We start from the raw sequence: 14023 nt of genomic DNA on the forward strand, positions 1-14023 counted from the left end.
GGAAGCACATTCCAGCGCGCCACATGATTACCCCAGGTGACTCCACTTGGGTAATCATGACAAAATTTTCACAAAAAATTGGTTCAGCCGTTTCTGGTTCTATAAACCACATACTAACAGACACACACGCACGCAAATCTGGATTTATATATAAATTTAAATTAGATTAGATTAATTTCTAAAGTTGTGAATTGTCTGGAATTGAGAGATATTTTTTTCCACCTTTAGTAGGGAATGTCCTGATTTTGCCACAGCCAAAAGAGGAATAAGGAAATCAAACCAACACAAAACCAACACAATCTTTAGCCCAGTTAGATATAAAAGAGAAGAATGTGTTTATTTTGCATCCCTGTTATTGAACAGAAATCCGCACAGGCAGGGTGAAGATGCAGTTTCTAGGGTAAAAAAAGAGTTGCAACCTGGATTAAGGGCTAGGCGGATTGATACAAATGTCAATACTGTCGATACTAAGCAAGTACTTGAATACCATTGCCCTGGGATTTATTTGTCTCTTGTTTGTCCACCTACAGAAAGCATAGCATTTTCCATGATAAAACCTTTTTTAAGAAGCGCCACCAGGGAACACCAAAGAGTCATATGCGGCCCCAGAGCTCCTTGCTGATGACCCCTGGCCCAGACAATTATACTGAAGTGTTATTAAGCAAGACAATCTTTCAGGCATTTTGAGCCTATCAAAGTATCGAAGGCCATACGTAAGTAAGACTTTACAGTTTACCGTATTTTATATAGCTTGCTGTTTGGTGGATTGTTATGTTTTATTACCAACAATCAGTCAGAAAAGGGAATTCTCCATTGATAACCGTTGAACAAAATAAAAATCACACAGTAATATGTAAACTAGATTGACTGAATAGATAAAGGTATGGTATGTCGTTCCATCCTCATAGGAAGTAATGCATTTCGCCCCAAAAATGTGTTTGTCTTCAAAGTTCATCCTTGATTCATGGACTGCCTGCTTGATTACGAACTGAGACAGTTGCATGCCTCTTTCACACAAAGCACCCAATGACTTTTAAATTATACATTAAACTTTGCCGGCCAGCAGGAAAGCAAGTCATCAAGCATTAAGCACACGTATTAATTTTCAAAGAAGTGTTGGTAATGGGATGATCTTGGAGGCTGTGACAATAACTTGCCTCAGGCTAACAGGACTCCACTATTAAGCATAACTGGAAGACCTTAACAGCCTCTTCCCCTCTACTCATATAATGTATAAATACAGTGGAACCTCGTTTATCGCGGTTAATGGGGACCAAAACCACCCGCGATAAGTGAAAATCCGCAACGTGCACCTTTAAAAAAAAAAAAACTTTTTTGGGGGGGAAATTTTATTATTATTATTTTTTAGACCCGGTTAATTGGGACCAAAACCACCCGCAAAAAGTGAAAATCTGCGAAGTAGCGATGCCCCTTCAAAAAGGCTTTTTATTTTTTTTATTATTTTATTCTATTATTATTATTTTTTAGACCTGCGAAGCTCTGAACCCGCGAACATGGGACCACGAAGTAGCGACGACCCTTCAAAAAGGCGCGTGTGCGGCACAGTTCTGAGGTCGTCGGAACCTCCTGCGTGGGTTCAAATCCAGCTACCGGCCTTACTGTGCAGAGTTTGTATGTTCTCCCCGTGCTTGCGTGGGTTTCTTCCGGGCACTCCGGTTTCCTCCCACATCCCAAAGACATGCATTTCAGGTGAATTGGCCGGTCAAAATTGTCCCTAGGTGTGACTGAGCGAGTGAGTTGTCTGTCCCCGTGTGCCCTGCGACTGGCTGGCAACCAGTTCAGGGTGTCCCCTGCCCACTGCCCGGAGATGGCTGGGGTGGGCTCCAGCCCCCCGCGACCCTAATAAGGATAAGCTGATGAGATGAGAGATTTTTTAGACCCGCGAAGCTCTGAATCCGCAAACGTCTAAGCGCGAAGTAGCGAGTATATATATATATATATATATATATATATATATATATATATATATATATATATATATATATATATATATATATATATATCCATCCACCCATCCATCCATTATCTTCCACTTATCCGGGGTTGGGTCGGTCGATCGAGAGCTTTACCTTTCGGCTCAGCTCCCTCTTCGCCACGGCAGACGCTGCACCGACCCGCCTGTCCATCCTACCCTCGTGAACAAGATCCCCTTGAAATCCTCCACTTAGGGCAAGATCTCATCCCCAATCCGGAGGGAGCATGCCACCCTTTTACGACTGAGTACCGTGGTCTCGGACTTAGAGGTGCTGATCCTCTTCCCGGCCGCTTCACACTCGGCTGCGAATCGCTCCAGCGAGAGCTGAAGATCACTGCCTGAGGAAGCCAACACCACTAAATCATCTGCAAAAAGCAGTGACGCATTGCTGAGGCCCCCAAACCGGACTCCATCCCCACCAAGGCTGCACCTAGAAATTCTCTCCATAAAAGTTATGAACAGTATCAGTGACAAAAGGCAGCCCTGGCGGAGCCCAACCCTCACCGGGCACGAATCCGACTTACTGCCAGCAATGCGGACCAGACTCTGGCAACGGGCATACAGGGACCGCACAGCCCGGATAAGACTGTGCGGTACCCCTACTCCCAAAACACCCCCCACAGGGCCTCCCGAGGAACAAGGTCGAATGCCTTCTCCAAGTCCACAAAACACATCTAGACCGGACAGGAAAACTCCCATGCACCCTCAAGGACCCTCAGAGTGTGTAGAGATCATCCAGTGTTCCACGGCCAGGACGAAAACCAAACTGTTCCTCCTGAATCTGAGATTTGACCTCCTGGTGGACCCTCCTCTCCAGTACCCCTGAATAGACCTTACCAAGGAGGCTGAGAAGTGTGATTCCCCTGTAGTTGGAACAGACTTTCCGGTTCCCCTTCTTAAAGAGGGGAACCAACCACCACCCCAGTCTGCCAGTCCAGAGGCACTGTGCCCGATGTCCACGCGATGTTGCAGAGGCCCACAACATCCACCACAGCCTTAATGAACTCCGGGCGGATCTCATCGACCCCTGGGGCCCTTCCATCAAGGACCTTTTTGACCACCTCGATGACTTCAACCCCAGAGATGCGAGAGCCCAACTCAGAGTCCTCCGGCTCTGCTTCCCTAGAGGAAGACGTGTCGGTGGGATTGAGGTCTTCGAAGTACTCCGCCCACCCATTCACAACGTGCCGGGTCGAGGTCACCATCGGCACTGTACACAGTGTCGATGGCACACTGCTTCTTCCCTCTAAGACGCCGAATGGTGGACCAGAAATTCCTCGAAGCCGTTCGGAAGTTGGCTTCCTTGGCCTCGCCAAACTCCTCCCATGCCCGAGTTTTTGCCTCGGCAACCGCCGAAGCCGCGTTCTGCTTGGCCAGCCCATACCTGCCAGCTGCTTCTAGAGTCCCACAGGCCAGGAAGACCCGATAAGACTTTTTCTTCACCGCCGGTGACCACCAACGGGTCTGAGGGCTGCCACGGCGGCAAGCACCGACTACCTTCCAGCCACAGCTCCGATCAGCCGCGTCGACAATGGAGGCGCGGAACATGGTCCACTCTGACTCAATGTCCCCCGCCTCGCCCGGGAGATGGGCAACTAATATGCCCACACCGGCTCTGCGCCTCTCACCACGGGCAACTACAGAGTGGAAGAGAGTCCAACCCTTCTCGAGAGGACTGGTACCAGAGCCCAAGCCATGTGTGGAGGTGAGTCCGACTGTATCTAGTCGGAATTTATCAACCTCAGACACCAACTCGGCCCCCTTCCTGCCAGAGAGGTAACATTCCATGTCCCAAAAGCCAGTTTCTGTAGCCGGAGATCGTCACGCCAAGGACCCCTCCCTTGGCCCCTACCCAGCTCTCTGCGCACCCCACCCCTTTGGGCCCTCCTACACGTGGTGAGTCCATGGGAAGAGGGTCCCACGTCGTCCCTTCGGGCTGTGCACGGCCGGACCCCGTGAGCAAAGGTCCGGCCACCAGGCGCTCGCCAGCGGACCCCACCTCCAGGCCTGGCTCCAGAAGGGGGCCCCGGTAACTTCAGGTTGAGCAAGAAGTTCATGTGGGCCCTGCGGTAACCCGGGCAAGGGAAATTGTGGACCAAAATTTTTGTTCTTCATAGAGGTCCTCTGATCTGTGTTTTGTTTGGCCACTCACCTTGAACCTGTTTGCCATGGGTGACCCTACCAGGGGCTTAAAGCCCCCGACAACATAGCTCCTACGATCATTGGGACACACAAAGGCTGCGTCCCATTCTTCTCACTTTCACTCGCTATTTGCCCTAGTCACTCGGTTTTGCGCGTTAACGTGAAAATGGGATATGTCCCAATACTCTCAAGACCGAGGAAGAAGTGCCCTCAACCCATGAAATAACCACTTCAGATGGAGGGAGGTCGGTACCTCACTTGGAGCGAAGTGACTACCCAGAAGACTTTGCGAATTCTCAAGATCAACAAACATGGCTGAAAAGGAACCGCACGAATGTAAGTCCTTTTTCCACAACTACGCATGTATTTGCAACGAAATATATTGAGATATCTTAGTTAAACATAAATGCAATAGAAAATCGTATTTTCGCGGTACAACATTAACATTGCAAAATCGCTACTTTACACAGTGCACAAATCTACCGGGGAGCCGCAAAAAAAAACTGTTTTTGTCTTAAACGAGTCGTGCTTTTACATCTACATGGCCAGTCGCTAAAGCAGCATAGTCACAATAACGTTCTGGATATATGCGCTTGTTTACTGTACACGATTTCGGGTGTCCTGTTTTATTTACAATATGATGCTTTCATGTGAGATCAAAATGCCTTAGTTTTCATCATGCATCATGAGTAATGTCTCTGTATTTCACGTGGAAATACAGATGAAACTAACAACCATCACATAGGCCTGTCTTCTCTGTCAACACATATTAAATAAACTAATTACCTTCTCAAAATGTCCAAATTCTAAAGCATATGTGATGCTGGCCAATAGAAGGCTCTTACAGCCATAAGAATAACATCTCAGTTTTGTTTATCTATTCACTATCAAATAATTATCCAGAACACAATGGTAAGTTGAGATGAGCAGGAACTGAACCCACCAGTAACGTTTTCTTTATGTACAGCACCTTATACACTGTTGTTTTTGTACAATACACCGGCATTAAGTAATTATTCTTGTTTTTTCCACCTAACCTAAAGGCCAATGTAGAACGTCCCGTGGAAGAGCTGGCCACCATCACAACGACCACACCATTCACACCACCAGGCACGCCGTCAGCATCTTCCACTCCGGCACCAAACCCCAAATCACCCAGAAAAAAAAGGAAGCACGATACACTCCCTGACTTTTTGAAAGAGGAGTCTGCCAGAGTGCAGAAAAGGACTGAATAAACTGAGGCCGAAACTGAGCGGTTCCTGATCCTTTTTGGGAAGCTTGTGGACAAATTGCCAGAACAGTGACATCTCTACAATGTTTTCCCTTTGTTTTATAAAATAACTCAATGAAGATCAAGTTTGTGTTTTCCAGTTTTATGGAAGTATTGGTATATTTTTGGTACATTTTGTGAGTTTGTTTTTCTGAAAGTAAATTATTATTTAACCCAGAGTGATTTGTAGTTTTCTTTCCAACCATCACACAGTATGTCACATCATTATGAAATAAACCAACAAGGTGTTACTCAAAATAAAGACGTTTAATGAATATTAGTTGTACTTAGAGAAACAATATACCAAATACACATGACGCACAGGTCAAGTATGAATATTAACTTGTGTAGAACTCAAGACAAATAGTGACTGCTGCAGTAATAACTAATAGTGCAAACATCATGCAGAAAAGCACAGGATGCAAATGTGGGTCTGACTTCCAGAGCCTGAAACATGGCTTTTGGGCAATTTATTCCATATTAACTGGACACTTCTGTGTACGGTGGAACTGGGAACACTGAAGACCCGTGACACCACACGGTAGGACAGACCGTGGGCCAGACAGTACACGTAGATCAGGACCTCCAGCCATGGTCCTGTTTCCTCTTCAGCAGCTCCTGCAGGGCCCACATGGCCTTCTTGCTCAACCTGAAGTCCTGGATGAGTTCTGACTTCACATCGAACCATAAGCACAGGATGGGAACATTCCTGTCCAACCTGTCCACGCTTATGGGGCGGCCACTCTGGAAGACAATAGATAAGATAAAAAAATTAGCCATAAATGTGGGCATACAGTAGAAGAGAAAAAGAGAGTTTTTACTGTGATGTATGCATCATGAAACAATGTAGAAATTATCTTTTTTTATATCCAATAACAACCTATTTTGAATTAAATTCCTTATGAACAAAGGTGTTTGGATCCTTCAGGGTAGGTTTGATTTTATGTTAGCTTAAGGTCATGTGGACTGTTCTTGTGTTTGTTTACTTTTCATCGTGCCACACGTTAAACATCCCTACTATATGTCATAAAATGGCATTAAGATACTAATAAGTAGGTTGTCATTTATGTCTACACAAACATAGGGTATTATGTGAACGTGGGTTGTACGTTAACCCTTACTGTATTTGACCGAACGGTCATTTTTTTCAATGAGTGGACGTACCTTGTAAAGATGAATCAGTGCTACATAGCGCCGAAGCCATCTTCAGTATAGCATATTTGTCCTCCGTTGATTGGAGAGACGGAAAAGGTGATGAGCTTCCAGGCGATCGGTAATAACACAGCTGTAGCCGGCATTTTTAATGTTGCACGGACTCTCCAACTGTCACACCCCTGGTTGAGACTCCGAGTTGTTTACATGTGACTTAGGCCAATACGTCACCGAGGTCTATAGCCAATTAGGATTATGGGGATCTACTGGACTGGGGGGGAACCTTGCAAGTGCCGTCCAATTTCTTAGACGACAATCTTCACTTGCACTCCTCTCACTGAGGGGACTTCCCTATGGAGGGACCTCACTGGAGGGTTCTCAGAGCCAAGTGAGAGGAATGGGATTGGGCCAAAATCCTCCACCACGATAAGGTAGCAGATCATGGAGGAGTGGAGGAAAATATTGAAAAAAAAAGCCTAAAAGCATTCTTGCATTGTTTTACAGTTAGGGTTAGGGTAAGTTTTAATCTGTCTGTTTGGCTCTATTACTCTTCTTTAAAAAAACAGACTCGTCAGATTATTTCCAATACTTCCGTTGCCTCTGACCTTTTGAACCACACTATTCTTGGCCAATTGCAAGCTTTTTTTTTACAGTCTTTAGCCTGTGAAAACCAATGATGACCTGTTTTGGAAAACAAATGACAAAGAAAAACATCATAGCCAATTTTTCTTCAAAAAAATTTGAGCCAATAGTGACCAATTGAAATGAGGATCGACATATTGGTTAGTCAATGAAATTCCCAATGTAAATATGTACACGTTTACAGTGGGAATTCAAATTGGAGTTGAAAGTTAACGTGCACAATTTTATGCACCATTATTACATGCAAGTGTTCACTATCATGGATTGACTTCTAGAAAGAGAAGTCAAACATTTACAACTTTTTTTACAGTGTCTAAAAAAATTCCAAAGTAAAATACACATATGCAAAGTTTTAAGGGCTGTGAACTGGTCATCTCCAAATGGCCATTTTTGGAAATGTCTAGCTCTACCTCATGGGAAAAATGATAAGATACAATGTTTAGTTTTACAGATTGTTTATATTCGACAACTTACTAGGTAAGTCTTCAAGCTATTGACTTTTTTTCCAGCTAAAATACCTCTGCTACACTTATGAAAATAGACGAGAATAATAACCTTCTACTTCTGTGTGTTCTAACTCAATGTTAGTCGCACTTGCAGTGATTATTTCAGTTTGGGACAATGTCAGAGTGTTACCTTTCTAAAGAGACAAAACCATCCATATTCTCCAAACGGTTCGAGAACAACATTCAATTTACTTTGGGTATGTCTTAGATAGGGATTTCAGGTATTTTTTTACAGGTACGGTAAGGGGTTAAGAAGCATTATAACAGGATTATAAAGACCAAAGAACACACCTGGCAGATCCGGGATAAAGCTGTGGAAAAGTTCAAAGTAGTAATCGGATACAAGAAGATGTCACAATATAAAATATACAATGTTGAATAAATTCGGTAGTGGGGAAAGTAGGGGCGGGGGTAGCCAAGATTTATTTTGATCAGCCAGCAACATTCAACTTGAGATGTCTGATGCTGGTCGGCCAATTTATAATACAGCATCTTTATTACTGTATTGTGACCAGACACCTGCTCTGCGTTTTTCGACAGCTCACTGAGAAGTGTTGTGTCCCACTCTTGCGTAATACCGCCGAAGTAATTTATCTGCTGAACCTTTCTTTCTCTCTCCCTCTTTCTCTTTCTCTCTTTCTTGTTCTCTATATTTGGCTCGCTCACTCAGACTCTCTCTTGTCGGTTTTCTCTCTCTCTCTCTCTCTCTCTCTCTCTCTCTCTCTCCTTCTCTTTTTCTCTCACTCGTGCTCTCTCTGTCGATAGGGCTCTGATCAAGGCGCGCCCCCGCAAAAACCACAATCTATTTTCTATTGTTATTTTGGCAATCCTGGTAATCCTGAAAGGGAGGTTACTTCATTTTCCTCACGTTGTTGTTTTTGAGTTTTTCCTTGCCCTCGTGTGGGTTTTAGATCAGGGGATGGCGTCATAATAGTCTCTAGTTTGCAATAATCTGTGGTCTGTGCAGCCCTTTGAGACTCTTTGTGATTAAGAGCTATACAAATAAACATGACTTGACTTGACTTAACTAGGCTGGACAAAGTTTTAGAAAGAAAAAAGCACCACTGCAAAAAACTATTTTGTCTCATATTAGGCAAATTTAAAGTTATATAAACAGAGTTTGTACATCTTTTTCATAGCCAAATTGAATCACTTCCTAGGACTTCTGAAGGCATTTTTTTACATTTCTCCAGTACCATTAAATGAAGTAATCTTCCATGAATCATGGATATGCAGATCCACAAACAAATCTGCGATTTATAAATGTGATTTTATATTATTGTACAAACCCCATATTAAAAAACTTAGTTGAATACACAAAATATATACAATTTGTAAGTGTGGACGTACATTGCATACATATGTACAGTACATATACCAAACCACACTAGTTATAGTGATTTAATAGTGTTGTTAAAGAGTCAATACATACTTTTCTCTGTTGATGAATTGACTACTGGAGTAAATACAAATGTAACCTCCAAATCGGGTGGCTAAGCACTTATCAGAATGGTAAATTATAAAAGAAGAGGCATGATATCCAACAAATGAGATCAATCGGCCTTTTGAATTTGTTCTTGGAAGTCAAAGCAAGCATTTTTTTCCAGTATTCAAAAGGACAAGGCTAGAAGAAAAGCAAAGGCACTGTTTTTGCCCCTTCAAATGATGGGAAAATGGCCCATTATGCCGAAGAACAAAGAGGGTTGGCCCCGTGTTAGAGCCAAGGCTCGACTGATGCCCCGGTGACTCTGCGAGCTATTCTCCGAAGGCCTACTCCTTGATTAAATGCATAATCCGGCGCTCCCCATCCCCAATGATTTAGTGTGCCTTTAAATCAGCTTGCGCACACATAAAAACCTCAAATAAAAATCACCAAGAAAAACCATTGCACTCTAACTGTTCTATTAAAATGATACCCGGCCTAGCCTTTCTTCTCAGCAATACCGTTTATTCCACATGAATGCGTGTCTTGGTTTTTTTTTCTCTCTTCCTCACAGGTACGCGTATAAAATATTTAAAGTTTAAAATGTCACAGCTGAAACATCAAATGAAGGAGTCTCTCATTAATCAGCAAGGATGGCGCTTCTCTTTTAAGGTTATAACCCTTTGAAAGAGCAAAAATTACATTTTTGACCTTGAAGATGAGACAAACTCATAAACGTAAAATAATTTGCAGTTTAAAGGGGAGAGAGATATCAGCTGCCTCAGCCGACAGCAGCGCCTCGGCTTGTCACGGGCAACACCAAACAAGTCTCGATTTCACATTTACATCCAAAGCTGTTATGATTAATTTGACATCACACCAAGGGAGGGAAAAAGAACAAAACTCGGAGAAAACATCAAAAGCCGCTGTCAAACTTTCAAATCCGTCGGGTCCTTTCTGGCCTCAGAATGTAAAACTCGAGGCTTGGAGTTTTATTAAATGGTGCATGACATTTTCATTACTCAAGGAAATTAAATTGACTAATTTTCTTACAAGCCCTGCACGTCTGCTATTTTAGGGAGGTGCAGAAAAGAGAGCAATTGTTCCCACAACTACACAAAAGGAAGGTGTGATATTTGACTTGAAAGCCTTCAAATAAATGTGTGCTACAATGAGGATGTTCAGGTTAGGTCTGGACATTTTATAACCCATACGATTCATATCGTATCGAACGATACCGATCCGATTGTTTTACTTGAAAATGTCATGATCATTGTTTATATTCACGATAAACTAACAATTAGGCTCTGGAAATGTTTCATTCTTTATTAAAAAACTAAAATTCATTCTTTAACAGTCTAAAAAATAAATATCAATATTTATAATACAACTTTTTTTAAATAAAAGCCAAGAGAGTCCAATAGAAATGCCGAACTGCAATGAAAATACAAATATAGCAATGTCAACTATACCTTCCATTGCACACTATTTTGAAAACAAAGTCAGAAAGTGCAAAAAGTGTAAACAATAGGATCCAAAAACCATTAACAGTGGAAAAAAATGAAAAGCCAAGGTCAAGAGAGCCAAACCAAAAAATTAGCAATGTAATGAACATGCTCTTTTAGCTCTGTTGCCATAGTGACAACAGATTTACAGGGTTTTTTTCAGGAAAAGTGGCAACTTTGCATTTTTGGTTGCTGCTCATTGCTCTCTGTAGGGTTAAGTCAAGTCAAGACTTGCCTATACAGTAATCCATTGGTAGTCGCGGTTAATGGGGACCAGACCCCAAGACTTGACTTTTTCATGTGTTTATGTAAATTTGCCACAGTATTTACCACACAAATGACACCTGGCATTGGAGGTAAAATCTAACGGCCCAGCCCAACCCAAATTTGTCAATCTCAATGATCGGGCCGGGCTTGTCTCTTGCTGATTTTATTAAATGATTATCCACTGTTAATTTTTGTGTTTCTTTTTCTCTTTGGAGGGACCAGGCGATTGATTCCATCCTCCTCTGCACACAAGTCCTCACCAATAAAGATATGAAAATTTTGGTCTGCTTTGCACTCGGTCCTTCAAATCAAATGTGTTTCTGTTTAGGCTGGGTTGACTCAGTTTTTTAGAGCTGATCTTACCTCTACCTGGCATTGTCCTTTCCTGTTGTTGAAAAAAAAGTGTGCCTCCCGTCTGCTTCTGTCATATTTAGGTTCTGACAAGGGTACACGCAGAGATTCGCCCTCTTCTGCCTGACATTAATGATGCCGCAGCAGGCCAGGCAACAAGAGGGGCTAAATGAGGGTGTTTGGTGAAAGAGAGAACGACTGCGCTATCTACATATAGAAGCGGCGCTTTGAGGACATTTGTCCAAGTATCAATCTTGGACAATATTATCAATCCAATACAAGTTCTTGCTTAGGGGCCGGTTATTGGTCCATCTTCTTTATCCATTATCCATTATCGATCAGTTCATAATACGCTACAAAGCTTAGGAGCCGGGACTCTTACTCTCAGCCAAAAGGCCAAGCTAAGGTCCTAGCATTAAAGCCTTGCTGCGACCAATGCGAATGCACCGAAAGATTTATTCGAAATGAAGAGAAACTACGCTGACGGGGATCCATGTTCACCCCCTTGACGTCACGAGCACAACTGACGTGTGCTCGGCATTCGCGCTGTTTATACGCGGAGAAAGGCGTTTGACTGTCACACGCGTAACACGCTAATTTCACGTAATAACACCGCGATACAGGCGCAGAACATGCTATTACCATGCTCCACCCACGATTACCCGCTGAAATTTCCCGTCCTACCCATGTAAACAGAAAGGCATCTGATGTTGAGATTTCTGTAAACAGAGCCGCCCTCATTCCGCGTCATTTCCGCGTCATTTCCTCGTGTTGACCACGTGTGCGGCACGCGCTTTAACACGTGCTCAAACTTTTGAGCAGCTCAAAAGTTTTGAACGCGGCCAACCACGTGAAAATTTCCGACCGCGAGTAAAGCACTGCTCTATCTCGTCTATATGGCGGTCTCTAAACGTCCAACAGCGCCCAACAGCATCTGCTTCACGGTCAGAAATTTCTGGCCGTGGTTCAGCCTCAATACTCTCGTGAAAGGCTGTGTACCCGCGCTCTGAAGAATTGAGCAGCGCCAAACAATGTCGCGCTGCCACCCGCGCGCGAATTTCCGACCTCGTGTTAAGCACCGCTGAATCTCGTCTGAATAGCGATCTCAATGCGTCCAATAGCGTCCGCCTCAAAGGCAGAAATTTCTGGCCGTGATTCAGCCGCAAATGTCTGTGTGACCGGCCCCTTAGTATCGATAATACAGATATTTGAATCGATCCGCCCACCCATAATGAGGAGAAATACAAACTTCTTGGGAGTTTACTCTCAGAATTTGAGACGAAAAAAAGGCAAAACTGTACAAAAATATGAATACAAATACAGGACTTTTAACAATATGTTCTGTAAAACCAATTATGCTCTGTTGAGTTGATTTAATACATTGTGTAATTTACCTTATTTTGTTTTTTTTTATACAGGTTGTCCATCGATCATCCCTTTATCACAGGGATGTGCCTGCAATATGGGCATGGTTTGTTTTCTTCTCCTATTTGCTCCTGAGGGGGATTAATGCTGCCAATCACTTTGACTGGCACTTCTCAAATCACACCCTTGCAGCAAAGTGGCTGATTTTGTCAGGGAGAGAACGGCCTTATCAGTACAACCTTGTTTGGAGACTGACAAAACCACTAAAGCCGCAATGCATTGGAGATCTGTTTACAATCTGCTTTGGCCACTGACTGCTAAACAGCCTGCGCAGATCCGGCCTGTGCTACTCACAGCAGTAGCGGAGAAGAGCAATTACATCCACAAACAGCAATCTTGAGGCTTGGACGGACATGCAAACAGACATCAAGTACACACAAACACTGACACATTCTGTCATAAGCAATACATTTGCTTAGGACTTTGCGGAGTCTTGGTAAGCTGTGTGTAAAATATGTCTGGCCTATTTATGTTGCCTATACAGTAATCCTCTGGTTGTCGCGGTGAATAGGGACCAGACCCTCCCGTGCGAAAAGTGAAAATCCACATCACACCTTCTTAAAAAAACCCAAGGGGCAAACCTACCTCAAGATGATGTCCTTACCGAATGAGGGTATAAGACTGTATCAAAATAACAACTCTAGATCTACGGAAAAAAAACACAGAACACGGAATTGTAGGGGTCTGAAGGCTCTTTATTGTCATTTTACAAGAGTAGAACAAAATTTTAGTGCTTGTCCTTTTATTGTAAGAAAGTGATTTAGAGAGCGGCTGGCAAGCTGCTTGCTAGCATTGGGCATGATCGAAAAGAGCCAGGTCTCCTTGATGGTTAAAATACAAGAGTCAGTAATGTAGCGGTTTCCGACAAGTTGTAGCTCCAGGTCAACTGTTTTTAGGAGTAATGGATTTGGCTTTGGTGAGAATACAGGCTCCTGAGGGGTAGCTTGTCAGAGTTCTTTTATAGCTAAGGCGTAGCTATAGGCCATACTTGCATCCTTGCTATTGCGCCCCGCCTCAGTCCCCTCCTGAACCCGATAACTTTCCATGGAGCACCAGCTGCTGGTCACCATTTCTTTGCGCTCTTCTAACTTTCCTCAGAGTCTGATGTAATTGATTCTTTTTTTTCAATCTAACGAGCCGCTAGAAGCTACATGTCGCCAGGCTTCCCAGGATGGTTTTGGTGGACAAATTGACTTGTGTGCCTGCCCCTCTGTTTGACTGACAACATACAACAGCCCATCACATAGGCAGTCACGCCCATCCACCCAACACACACGCATACAACCTGCTCTCGTGATGGCATTTTCTGTGTGCTGTCTGCTCAGAACACAATGCACGATATGT

General features: G+C 43.5%; 1 long non-coding RNA gene across 1 annotated transcript; it reads right to left on the reverse strand.

The window, feature by feature from the left end:
* Positions 1-5656: 5656 nt before the first annotated feature.
* On the reverse strand, positions 5657-6746 carry LOC148369819 (uncharacterized). The gene is made up of 2 exons (XR_015849886.1): positions 6573-6746; positions 5657-6152 (listed from the first exon to the last, which is right to left on the reverse strand). It is a non-coding gene; the product is annotated as an uncharacterized LOC148369819 (long non-coding RNA).
* Positions 6747-14023: the final 7277 nt, after the last annotated feature.

This window comes from Urocampus carinirostris, chromosome 3, assembly GCF_059441175.1.
Source record: "Urocampus carinirostris isolate Australia breed hairy pipefish chromosome 3, RoL_Ucar_1.0, whole genome shotgun sequence".
Classification (NCBI taxonomy): Eukaryota; Metazoa; Chordata; class Actinopteri; order Syngnathiformes; family Syngnathidae; genus Urocampus; species Urocampus carinirostris.